Genomic DNA, 13,085 nt, shown 5'->3' with positions numbered 1-13,085 from the left:
TTAGGCCCGTGAGCCACAACTACTGAGCCTGCACGTCTGGAGCCTGTGCTCCGCAACAAGAGAGGCCGCGATAGTGAGAGGCCCACGCAACCGCGATGAAGAGTGGCCCCCGCTTGCTGCAACTGGAGAAAGCCCTTGCACAGAAACGAAGACCCAACACAGCCAAAAATAAAATTAATTAATTAATTAATTAATTTTTAAAAAATTACATGTTGAACACAGAATTAGAACCAAGGGTATGAGTTAGATGAGCAGTCCCCAATCTTTTTGGCACCAGGGACAGGTTTTGTGGAAGACAATTTTTCCACGGATGGTGGGGGGGATGGTTCAAGCGGTAATGCGAGTGATGGTCTAGGCGGTAATGTGAGAGATGGGGAGCAATGGGGAGCGGCAGATGAAGCTATGCTTGCCCTCCCCCCACTCACCTCCTGCTATGTGGCCTGGTTCCTAACAGGCCGCAGACGGTAGGGTTGGGGAACCCTGAGTTAGATAACAATAATACTCCTAGAAATCAGGCTAAAATAAGATATATCTGTGACTAGACCCAAAATGCTTAAAGCCATGTAGCCTAGATTACTTTCCCCTGCTTAATATTTAATGGATAAGACCAGCACCTTCCTCAATAACTTAATACATGGCCTTTTATTATTGTTATCTACACTTTAGTTAAAGCAAATGAATAATCATCTACAAATAGCATATATTTTTCGTGTTGGCTTGGAATTTTGTTATTTGGAATCCCTCCAAATTTCACCCCCCAAAAAGCAAGGGTTTTTAGTCAATGAGTGCTAATAATTTTTTGGTAATTGAAGTATTCACTATGCGGTCATTTTTTTTTTTTTCACACACACACACTGTATTTTATTTTTACAAGAGATAAATAGACTGACACCAAGCATTGTAAATGGATGACCACAACAAAAGCAACAATGATTGCAATTACCAAACATGAAACACACTCATACTATGTCATAATATTGACATTCAGTCCAGTAATCCTCCACTGTAACAGCTCCTTTACTATGCGGTCATTTAGATAAAATTAAGTTACTTTTCAAGCTCAGGCTATGACCATCAGAGGGAATATTTGAGGGAATTGTTCAAATTTAACATAATTTACTTATATGCAAAATTTCATAGAATAAAGCTTCAAGTTTAGAGACTACTGCCATCTTAACAATATTAAGTCTTTCAATTCATGAACATGGAGTTCTTTTCATTTATTTGGGTCTTTCATTTCTTTCAATAATATTTTGTAGTTTCCAGTCTTGCACTTCTTTCATGTTAAATTTATTCATAAGTGTTTTATTCTTTTTAGTGCTATTGTAAATAGGATTATTTTCTTAATATCATTTCTGGAGTGTTCTTCACTAGTGTATAGAAATACAGGTGATTTTTGTATATTGATATTGTATCCTGCTACCTTGCTATACTGGTTTATAAGCTCTAAGAGGTTTTGTGTGTGTGTGTGTATGAATTCTTCAGGATTTTCTATATAAAAAATAAATTTATAATTTAAAAATTCCCCCCAAAGAAATCTTCAGACCCAGATAGTTTTACTGGAGAATTCTACCAAATGTTTAAAGATTTAACTCCAGTTTTGCACAATCCCATCCAGAAAATAGAAGGGGAGGGAACACTTCCCAATTCATTTTATGAAACTAGTATTACCTCTGCTACCGCTCCAGTGGGGAGGGGAAGGAGCCAGGAATGGCAAGTCCAAGCTGTCCATGTGGTCTCCACTGATACCTTACTGGGGGGAGGGAGGAAGAAGGGATGCTTATTATGGGTCAGCAGAGTGGAAGTCCTGGCTCCTGATTCGGCTTTCTCTGACACCACCCTGGTGGGAGTGTTGCAGCACTTTGTTGCCGCCTGCTTAGTGTGGAATTCTAAGCCAGCAACTGAGCATTTGCTGCTGGAGCTGGGGGTGGGATCACAGATTTTTCTGTGGTGTTTGGCTGGATTAGAGCAGTTCCTGAAAAATGTTTTCTTTCTTGCTAGGCTGCCCCTTTCCTGGCCTTTTGGCTAAAGAGTGCAAGTTTTTACTGGGACTTTTTTGGGTCTGCTCCTCTTGGCATTTCTGGGTTGCCAACTTCTTCATCTCCATGTCTGGGAAAAATGAGGCAAAAAAGAAAACCCGGGGAACTCAACACCATGTTATTCCTTGGGGCCCAAGGTCCCGGGCCAGTATGGTTTGTCTGTTTCAGTCCAACTTTCAGAATCTTCTTCTGTTGTACTTGGAGGGAGGAATAGGAAAAAGTATGTCTATACCATATTCCTGGAAGAGGAAGTCTTCTTGATAAGTTTTTTTTTTTAACAAAGAAACAAAACACTTTAATTCTCAACGTTTTTAGTATTTTAAATTACAGTGTACTAGATACATATTCACTTTACTACATTTTCTTTTCTCTATACATTTATAAACAACAGTAAAAGAGTTTTAATATTTTGATAAAAATGTTCAAGCTCACAGAACTATTGTTACTTTCTCGTTATTAAGATCTCTTTGTATAGCTCAGCTTGTGTGGTCATTTTTATAGTCCAGCAGTACCATGCAAAGAGATGACTTCCTGTATTATAAGCCCAAGAAAGCAACCATTAAAATACAACTACAAAGAGTTATAACTAATGTCAACAAAGGAGATAAGAAGTAATAATTAAAAATACTCAATCCAAAGGAAGGCAGAAAAAGGAACAAAAAAGAAATGGGACAAATAGAAGATAAATAGTACAAAGGTAGACTTAAACCCAAACATATCAATAATCACATTAAACATAAATGGTTGATACACCTCAAGATTGTCATATTGAATAACAAAGTTTCAAATATATGTCACTTTCAAGAAACTTTAAATACAAAGACACATAGGATAAAACCAAATGGATGGATAAAGATACTGTGCTAACACTAATCAAAAGAAAGCTGAAGTGGTTATATTAATATCAGACAAAGTAGATTCTCAGAGTAAAAACTATTACCAGGGGTAAAGAATATCACTGCATAATGATAAAACAGTTGATTCTTCTGGATAAGATAAGAAGCCTAAATATTTTTGTGCCTCATATCAGAGCTTCAAATTACATGAAGCATAAACTTATAGAATTGCAAAAAGAAACAGACAAATTCACAATTATAGTTGGAGACTTCAACACCCCTCTCTCAATAATTGATAGGGCAAGTAGACAGAAAGTCATTAAGAATATAGAAGGGGCTTCCCTGGTGGCGCAGTGGTTGAGAATCTGCCTGCCAATGCAGGGGACACGGGTTCGAGCCCTGGTCTGGGAAGATCCCACATGCTGCGGAGCAACTAAGCCCGTGAGCCACAGCTACTGAGCCTGTGCGTCTGGAGCCCGTGCTCCGCAACAAGAGAGGCCGCGATAGTGAGAGGCCCGCGCACCGCGATGAAGAGTGGCCCCCGCTTGCCGCAACTAGAGAAAGCCCTCGCACGGAAACGAAGACCCAACACAGCCAAAAATAAATTAATTAATTAATTTTAAAAAAAAGAACATAGAAGAACTGAACAACATCATCGGCTAGTTTGACCTAATTAATATTTACACAACATTCTACCACTAACAGCAGAATACATATTGTTTTTAATTACACAGATTGTCCAAGATAAAACATTTTCTGGGCCATAAGATGTCTCAATGAATTTTTAAAAATTCAAATAAAACATGTTCTCTGATCACAATGGAATTAAATTAGAAATCAATAACAGGGCTTCCCTGGTGGCGCAGTGGTTGAGAATCTGCCTGCCAATGCAGGGGACATGGGTTCGAGCCCTGGTCTGGGAAGATCCCACATGCCACGGAGCAACTAAGCCCGTGAGCCACAACTACTGAGCCTGCGCGTCTGGAGCTTGTGCCCCGCAAAAAGAGAGGCCACGACAGTGAAAGGCCCACGCACCGCGATGAAGAGTGGACCCCACTTGCCGCAACTAGAAAACGCCCTAGCACAGAAACGAAGACCCAACACAGCCAAAAATAAATAAATAAATAAATTTATAAAAAATAAAAAATAAAAAAATAACAGAAGGACATCTGGGAAATCTTCAAATATTTGGAAACTAACACACTTCTAAATGACATATGGGTCAAAGTAGAGCTCAAAAGAATTTTAGAAGTATTTTGAACTGAATGAAAATGAAAACACAACACATAAAATTTTATTATAGGTAGCTAAAGCAGTGCTCAGAGAAAAACTTAAAGCACTCACAAGAGGGAAGAGATATGGGGATATATGTATATGTATAACTGATTCACTTTGTTATAAAGCAGAAACTAACACACCATTGTAAAGCAATTATACTCCAATAAAAAAAAAAAAGTATGTGGTAGGGACTTCCCTGGTGGCACAGTGGTTAAGAATCCGTCTGCCAATGCAGGGGACACGGGTTCAAGCCCTGGTCCAGGAAGATCCCACAGGCTGCAGAGCAACGAAGCCCATGCGCCACAACTACTGAACCTGCGCTCTAGAGCCTGCGAGCCACAACTACTGAGCCTGCGAACCAAAACTACTGAGCCCGCGTGCCACAACTACTGAAGCCTGTGCGCCTAGAGCCTGTGCTCCTCAACAAGAGAAGCCACCACAATGAGAAGCCCACGCACCGCAAATGAAGAGTAGCCCCCGCTCGCTGCAACTAGAGAAAGCCTGCATGCAGCACCAAAGACCCAACGTAGCCAAAAATAAATAAGTTAATTAATTTAAATAAATAACTAAATACCTATGTTATAAAAGAAGCCAGTTCTAAGTTCTCAAATCAATGACTTCAAATTCTGCTGTAAAAATCTAGAAAAAGAACAAATGAAACTCAAAGTAAGTTAAAGAAAGGAAATAAAGATCAAAGTAAAAATAAGTAAAATTTAAAAATATAAAAACAACAGAGAAAATCAATGAAATTGATTCTTCTTTCTGAGAAGACTAATAATACCTATAAGCCTCTAGCCAGATTGATCAGAAAAAGAGAGAGAAGACACAAATTACTAATATGGAATGAGGCAGATGACATCACTATAAAGTCTACAGATATTAAAAAGACAGAAATGGAATGTTATGAACAACTTTACATCTATAAATTCAATGACAAGATGAAACGGAGAAAGTCTTTGAAAGAAACTACCTACTAAAACTCAAGAAGAAATACATAACTTGAGTAACTATCTATAAAGAAATTGAACTTATTGAAAAGCTTTTCACAAAGAAAACTCCAATCCCAGATAACATTATTCATGAAGTCTACCCAGCATCTAGGAAAGAAATATTAATTCTACACAAACTCTTTTAGAAATTGAAGTTGGGATACCTCCCAATTCATTCTATGAAGACAGTGTTAATCTGAAACCAAAACTATACAAAGGAATCACAAGAAATAAAAGCTACAGACCACAATCCCTTATGAGCATAGATACAAAATTTCTTAATAAAATATTAACAAATCAAATAAGCTATACAAAGGATAATTCACCAAGTGGGGTTTTTCCTGGGAATGAAAGGTTGGGCTAACATTTATAAATCAATCAATGTAATTCAGGATATTAAACTAAAAAGGAAAAAAATATGAGCATCACAAGAGACATAGAAAAAGTATTTGAAAAAAACCAACGTTCATCTCTGATAAAAATTCTCACTAAACCAGGAATAGAACGAAACTTCCTCCACCTGATAAAGGGCATCTACTAAAACCTACAGCTGATATCATACTCAGTGGTGAAAAGCTGAATGCTTTTGCACTAAGATTGGGAGCAAGGTAAGGATGTCTGTCCTCCCCATTTATATTCAATATATCACTAGAGTTTCTAACCAGTGAAACTAGGCAAGAGAAAGAAATAACATCTTTCCAGATTGAGGAGAAGTAAAACCAGTTTTATTCTTTGAGACATGATCTTGAGTGTACAAAATCCTATGGAAGCTACAAAAAAATTATTACAACTAATAAGTAAGTTTAGCAAGGTTGTAAGATACAAGATCAATGTCAAAAAAAAAATCAATTGTATTTCTATATACCAGCAACAAAGGGAAATTGAAATAAATAATATCTTCTATAATAGGATAAATCTGGCAAAAGATGTGAAAGACCTGTACAATGGAAAATATAAAAATTGTTGACAGAAATCAAATAAGACCTAAGTAGATGGAGAGATACACTGTGCTCATGGATTCAAAGATTTAACACTTTAGATATCAATTCTCCCCCAAATTGATCCATAGGTTCATCACAATCCCAATCCAAATCCCAGATTTTTTTGGTAAAAATCAATAAGCTGATTATAAAATCCATATGGGATGTATGAATATATATGCACAACTGATTTTTGACAAAGTGCAAATGCAACTCAGTGAAGAAAGGACTGTATTTTCAACAAATGGTACTGGAATATTTTAATATCCATATGCAAAAAAATAATTTTTATCCATATCTCACATCAAATACATTCACTCTAAATGTGTCACAGACCTAGTCTAAACTATAGTCTTAAAACTATATAACTTATAAAAGAAAATCTTGGAGAAAATCTATTTTGACCTTAGATGAGGCAAACATTTCTTGGATATAACACCAAAAGCACATCCATGAAAGAATAAATTTATAAATTTGACCTCATCAAAATCTAAAACTTCTGCTCTTCATGGGACTCAGTTTAAGAAATGTAAAAGTAAGGCATTGACTGGAAGAAAATAATCGCAAATCTTGTATCTGATAAAAGACTTGTATACAGAATGTATAGAACTCTTACAGCTCAATAATAAAAAGACAAGTAACCCAATTAAGAAAAAAAAAAAAGCAGATTTGAATCGACACTTTACCAAAGAAGATATACGGATGGCAAATAAGCACATGGAAAAGATGCTCAACGTCATTAGTCATCAAAGAAATGCAGATTAAAACCACAATGAGATATCACTTCACACCTATTAGAATGACTAAAATTAAAAAGACTGATTGTGGGACTTCCCTGGTGGCGCAGTGGGTAAGACTCTGCGCTCCCAATTCAGGGGGCCTGGGTTCAATCCCTGGTCAGGGAACTAGATCCTGCATGCATGCCGCAACTGAGTTCACATGTCACAACTAAGGAGCCCACCTGCCGCAACTAAGACCTGGCCCAACCAAATAAATAAATAAATACATAAATTAAAAAAAAAAAAAAAGACTGATTGTACCAAATGTTGGCGAGGATGTGGAAGAACTGGAACTCCTGTACACTGCTGGTGGGGATGTAAAATGATACAAGCACTTTGGAAAGCAATCTGGTAATTTCTTTTTATTATTATTATTATTATTATTATTGAGGTAAAATTGACAAACCACATTATATAAGTTTCAGGTGTACAACATAATGATTAAATATTTGTATATATTGCAAAATGATCACCACAATTAGTCTAGTTAACATCTGTCATCTTACATAGTTACAGATTTTTTTTTCTTGTGATGAGAAATTTTGGCAATTTCTTAAAAAGCTTAATATACATCTACTATATGATCCAACCATTCTACTCCTAGGTATTTATCCAAGAGATATGAAACCATATGTCCATTTCAAAGACTTGTACGTTGGTATTTATAGCAACTTTATTTATAATAGCCCAAAACTGAAAGCAACTCAAATGTCCTTTCACAGCTGAGTGGATAAACAAATTCTGGAATACTCACACAATGTAACACTATTCAGCCATAAAAAAGAATGAACTTTTGTTACATATAACAACATGGATAGTCTCAAAATAATTATCCTGAATGAAGCCAGGCAAAATGACTACATAATAAATGATTCCATTTACATAAAAATTCTGGAAAATGCAGACTCGTCTATAGTGACATAAAGCAGGTCAGAGGTTTTCAAGGGACAGGGTGGAGGGAGGAGGGACTACAAAGGGGCACCAGAAACTTTAGGGGGTGATGGATATGTTCATTATCTTGATTGTGGTGATGATTCCATGGGTATATACGGATGGCAATAATGATCAAATGATGTACTTGTAACAGGTACAGCTTGTTTTGTGTCAGTTATACCTCAATAAAGCTGTTTAACAAGTATTTTTAAAAGTTGCAACTAAATGAATAAGTTCAGGAGATCTAATGCACTGCATAGTGATAATAGTCAACAACACTGTATTATATATATATTTCAAAGTTGCTAAGAGACTAGATCTTTTTTTTCTTTAATTTTTTTATTCAGCAGCTTCTTATTAGTTATCCATTTTATACATATCAGTGTATATATGTCAATGTCAATCTCCCAATTCATCCCACCACCACCACCACCACACACACACACACCCCCCCCCGCCGCTTTCCCCCTTTGGTGTCCATACGTTTGTTCTCTACATCTGTTTCTCAATTCCTGCCCTGCAAACCGGTTCATCTGTACCATTTTTCTAGGTTCCACATATATGCGTTAATATATGATATTTGTTTTTCTCTTTCTGACTTACTTCACTCTGTATGACAGTCTCTAGATTCATCCACCTGTCTACAAATGACCCAATTTCGTTCCTTTTTATGGCTGAGTAATATTCCATTGTATATATGTACCACATCTTCTTTATACATTCGTCTGTTGATGGGTATTTAGGTTGCTTCCATGACCTGGCTATTGTAAATAGTGCTGCAATGAACATTGGGGTGCATGTGTCTTTTTGAATTATGGTTTCCTCTGGGTATATGCCCAGTAGTGGGATTGCTGGGTCATATGGTAATTCTATTTTTAGTGTTTTAAGGAACCTCCATACTGTTCTCCATAGTGGCTGTATCAATTTACATTCCCACCAACAGTGCAAGAGGGTTCCCTTTTCTCCACACCCTCTCCAGCATTTGTTGTTTGTAGATTTTCTGATGATGCCCATTCTAACTGGTGTGAGGTGATACCTCATTGTGGTTTTGATTTGCATTTCCCTAATAATTAGTGATGTTGAGCAGCTTTTCATGTGCTTCTTGGCCATCTGTATGTCTTCTTTGGAGAAATGTCTATTTAGGTCTTCTGCCCATTTTTGGATTGGGTTGTTTGTTTCTTTAATATTGAGCTGCATGAGCTGTTTATATATTTTGGAGATTAATCCTTTGTCTGTTGATTCGTTTGCAAATATTTTCCCCCATTCTGAGGGTTGTCTTTTCGTCTTGTTTGTGGTTTCCTTTGCTTTGCAAAAGCTTTTAAGTTTCATTAGGTCCCATTTGTTTATTTTTCTTTTTATTTTCATTACTCTAGGAGGTGGAACAAAAAAGATCTTGCTGTAATTTATGTCAAAGAGTGTTCTTCCTATGTTTTCCTCTAAGAGTTTTACAGTGTCCGGTCTTATATTTAGGTCTCTCATCCATTTTGAGTTTATTTTTGTGTATGGTGTTAAGGAGTGTTCTAATTTCATTCTTTTACATGTAGCTGTCCAGTTTTCCCAGCACCACTTATTGAAGAGACTGTCTTTTCTCCATTGTATATCCTTGCCTCCTTTGTCATAGATTAGTTGACCATAGGTGTGTGGGTTTATCTCTGAGCTTTCTATCTTGTTCCATTGATCTATGTTTCTGTTTTTGTGCCAGTACCATACTGTCTTGATTACTGTAGCTTTGTACTATAGTCGGAAGTCAGGGAGTCTGATTCCCCCGGCTCCGTTTTTTTCCCTCAAGACTGCTTTGGCTACTCGAGGTCTTTTGTGTCTCCATACAAATTTTAAGACTTTTTTTTTCTAGTTCTGTAAATAATGCCATTGGTAATTTGATAGGGATTGCATTGAATCTGTAGACTGCTTTGGGTACTATAGTCATTTTCACAATATTGGTTCTTCCAATCCAAGAACATGGTATGTCTCTCCATCTGTTTGTATCATTTTTAATTTCTTTCATCAGTGTCTTATACTTTTCTGCATACAGGTCCTTTGTCTCCCTAGGTAGGTTTATTCCTAGGTATTTTATTCTTTTTGTTGCAATGGTAAATGGGAGTGTTTCCTTAATTTCTCTTTCAGATTCTTCATCATTAGTGTATAGGAATGCAAGAGATTTCTGTGCATTAATTTTGTATCCTGCGACTTTACCAAATTCATTGATTAGCTCTAGTAGTTCTCTGGTGGCATCTTTAGGATTCTCTATGTATAGTATCATGTCATCTGCAAACAGTGACAGTTTTACTTCTTCTGTTCCAATTTGTATTCCTTTTATTTCTTTTTCTTCTCTGATTGCCGTGGCTAGGACTTCCAAAACTATGTTGAATAATAGTGGTGAGAGTGGACATCCTTGTCTTGTTCTTGATCTTAGATGAAATGCTTTCAGTTTTTCACCATTGAGAACGATGTTGGCTGTGGATTTGTCGTATATGGCCTTTATCATGTTGAGGTAGGTTCCCTCTGTGCCCACTTTCTGGAGAGTTTTTATCATAAATGGGTGTTGAATTTTGTCAAAAGCTTTTTCTGCATCTATTGAGATGATCATATGGTTTTTCTGCTTCAATTTGTTAATATGGTGTATCACATTGATTGATTTGCGTATATTGAAGAATCCTTTCATCCCTGGGATAAATCCCACTTGATCATCTTGTATGATCCTTTTAATGTGTTGCTGGATTATGTTTGGTAGTATTTTGTTGAGGATTTTTGCATCTATATTCATCAGTGATATTGGTCTGTAATTTTCTTTTTTTGTAGTATCTTTGTCTGGTTTTGGTATCAGGGTGATGGTGGCCTCATAGAATGAGTTTGGGAGTGTTCCTTCCTCTGCAATTTTTTGGAAGAGTTTGAGAAAGATGGGGGTTAGCTCTTCTCTAAATGTTTGATAGAATTCACCTGTGAAGTCATCTGGTCCTGGACTTTTGTTTGTTGGAAGATTTTTAACCACAGTTTTAATTTCATTGCTTGTGATTGGTCTGTTTATATTTTCTATTTCTTCCTGGTTCAGTCTTGGCAGGTTATACCTTTCTAAGAATTTGTCCATTTCTTCCAGGTTGTCCATTTTATTGTCATAGAGTTGCTTGTAGTAGTCTCTTAGGATGCTTTGTATTTCTGCGGTGTCTGTTGTAACTTCTTCTTTTTCATTTCTAATTTTATTGATTTGAGTCCCCTCCCTCTTTTTCTTGATGAGTCTGGCTAATGGTTTATCAATTTTGTTTATCTTCTCAAAGAACCAGCTTTTAGTTTTATTGATCTTTGCTATTGTTTTCTTTGTTTCTATTTCATTTACTTCTGCTCTGATCTTTATGATTTCTTTCCTTCTGCTAACTTTGGGTTTTGTTTGTTCTTCTTTCTCTAGTTCCTTTAGGTGTAAGGGTAGATTGTTGATTTGAGATGTTTCTTGTTTCTTGAGGTAGGATTGTATTGCTATAAACTTCCCTCTTAGAACTGCTTTTGCTGCATCCCATAGGTTTTGGATCGTCGTGTTTTCATTGTTATTTGTCCCTGGGTATTTTTGGATTTCCTCTTTGATTTCTTCAGTGATCTCTTGGTTATTTAGTAATGTATTGTTTAGCCTCCATGTGTTTGTGTTTTTTACGTTTTTTTCCCTGTAATTGATTTCTAATTTCATAGCGTTGTGGTCAGAAGAGATGCTTGGTATGATTTCAATTTTCTTAAATTTACTGAGGCTTGATTTGTGACCCAAGATGTGATCTATCCTGGAGAATGTTCTGTGCGCACTTGAGAAGAAAGTGTAATCTGCTGGTTTTGGATGGAATGTCCTATAAATATCAATTAAATCTATCTGGTCTATTGTGTCATTTAAAGCTTGTGTTTCCTTATTTATTTTCTGTCTGGATGATCTGTCCATTGGTGTAAGTGAGGTGTTAAAGTCCCCCACTATTATTGTGTTACTGTCGACTTCCTCTTTGATAGCTGTTAGCAGTTGCCTTATGTATTGAGGTGCTCCTATGTTGGGTGCATATATATTTATAATTGTTATATCTTCTTCTTGGATTGATCCCTGGATCATTATGTAGTGTCCTTCCTTGTCTCTTACAACATTCTTTATTTGAAAGTCTATTTTATCTGATACGAGTATTGCTACTCCAGCTTTCTTTTGGTTTCCATTTGCATGGAATATCTTTTTCCATCCCCTCACTTTCAGTCTGTATGCGTCCCTAGGTCTGAAGTGGGTGTCTTGTAGACAGCATATAGATGGGTCTTGTTTTTGTATCCATTCAGTGAGCCTGTGTCTTTTGGTTGGAGCATTTAATCCATTCACGTTTAAGGTAATTATTGATATGTATGTTCCTATTACCATTTTCTTGATTGTTATGGGTTTGTTTTTGTCGGTCCTTTTCTTCTCTTGTGTTTCCCACTTAGAGAAGTCCCTTTAGCATTTGTTGTAGAGCTGGTTTGGTGGTGCTGAATTCTCTTAGCTTTTGCTTGTCTGTAAAGCTCTTGATTTCTCCATCGAATCTGAAAGAGATCCTTGCCAGGTAGCGTAATCTGGGTTGTAGGTTCTTCCCTTTCATCACTTTAAATATGTCATGCCACTCCCTTCTGGCTTGTAGAGTTTCTGCTGAGAAATCAGCTCTTAACCTTATGGGAGTTCCCTTGTATGTTATTTGTCGTTTTTCCCTTGTTACATTCAATAATTTTTCTTTGTCTTTAATTTTTGTCAATTTGATTACTATGTGTCTCGGCGTGTTTCTCCTTGGGTTTATCCTGCCTGGGACTCTCTGCACTTCCTGGACTTGGGTGGCTATTTCCTTTCCCATGTTAGGGAAGTTTTCGACTATAATCTCTTCAAGTATTTTCTCAGGTCCTTTCTCTCTCTCTTCTCCTTCTGGGACCCCTGTAATGCGAATGTTGTTGTGTTTAATGTTGTCCCAGAGGTCTCTTAGGCTGTCTTCATTTCTGTTCATTCTTTTTTCTTTAGTCTGTTCCTCAGCAGTGAATTCCACCATTCTGTCTTCCAGGTCGCTTATCCGTTCTTCCGTCTCAGTTATTCTGCTGTTGATTCCTTCTAGTGTATTTTTCATTTCAGTTATTGTATTGGTCATCTCTGTTTGTTTGTTCTTTAATTCTTCTAGGTCTTTGTTAAACATTTCTTGCATCTTCTTGATCTTTGCCTCCATTCTTTTTCCGAGGTCCTGGGTCTTCTTCCCTATAATTATTCTGAATTCTTTTTCTGGAAGGTTGC

The 13,085-nt window shown here is 36.7% G+C and overlaps 1 protein-coding gene across 4 annotated transcripts in view; it reads right to left on the bottom strand.

Moving 5' to 3' along the window:
• Positions 1-13,085, bottom strand: part of CCDC160 (coiled-coil domain containing 160) — a 47,766-nt gene that overhangs the window by 19,809 nt on the left and 14,872 nt on the right. The window contains exon 2 of one of the 4 annotated variants that reach the window (XR_011072269.1): positions 1,672-1,753. The exons of the other annotated variants lie outside the window; for them this stretch is intronic. The gene's annotated coding sequence lies outside the window, so the exon portion shown is untranslated. The remainder of the gene's footprint in view (positions 1-1,671; positions 1,754-13,085) is intronic. 4 annotated transcript variants of the gene reach the window in all.

This window comes from Eschrichtius robustus, chromosome X (assembly GCF_028021215.1).
Source record: "Eschrichtius robustus isolate mEscRob2 chromosome X, mEscRob2.pri, whole genome shotgun sequence".
In the NCBI taxonomy this organism is placed as follows: Eukaryota; Metazoa; Chordata; class Mammalia; order Artiodactyla; family Eschrichtiidae; genus Eschrichtius; species Eschrichtius robustus.
Note: the sequence above shows the minus strand (reverse complement) of the source record. Positions and strands in the feature narration are given on the sequence as shown.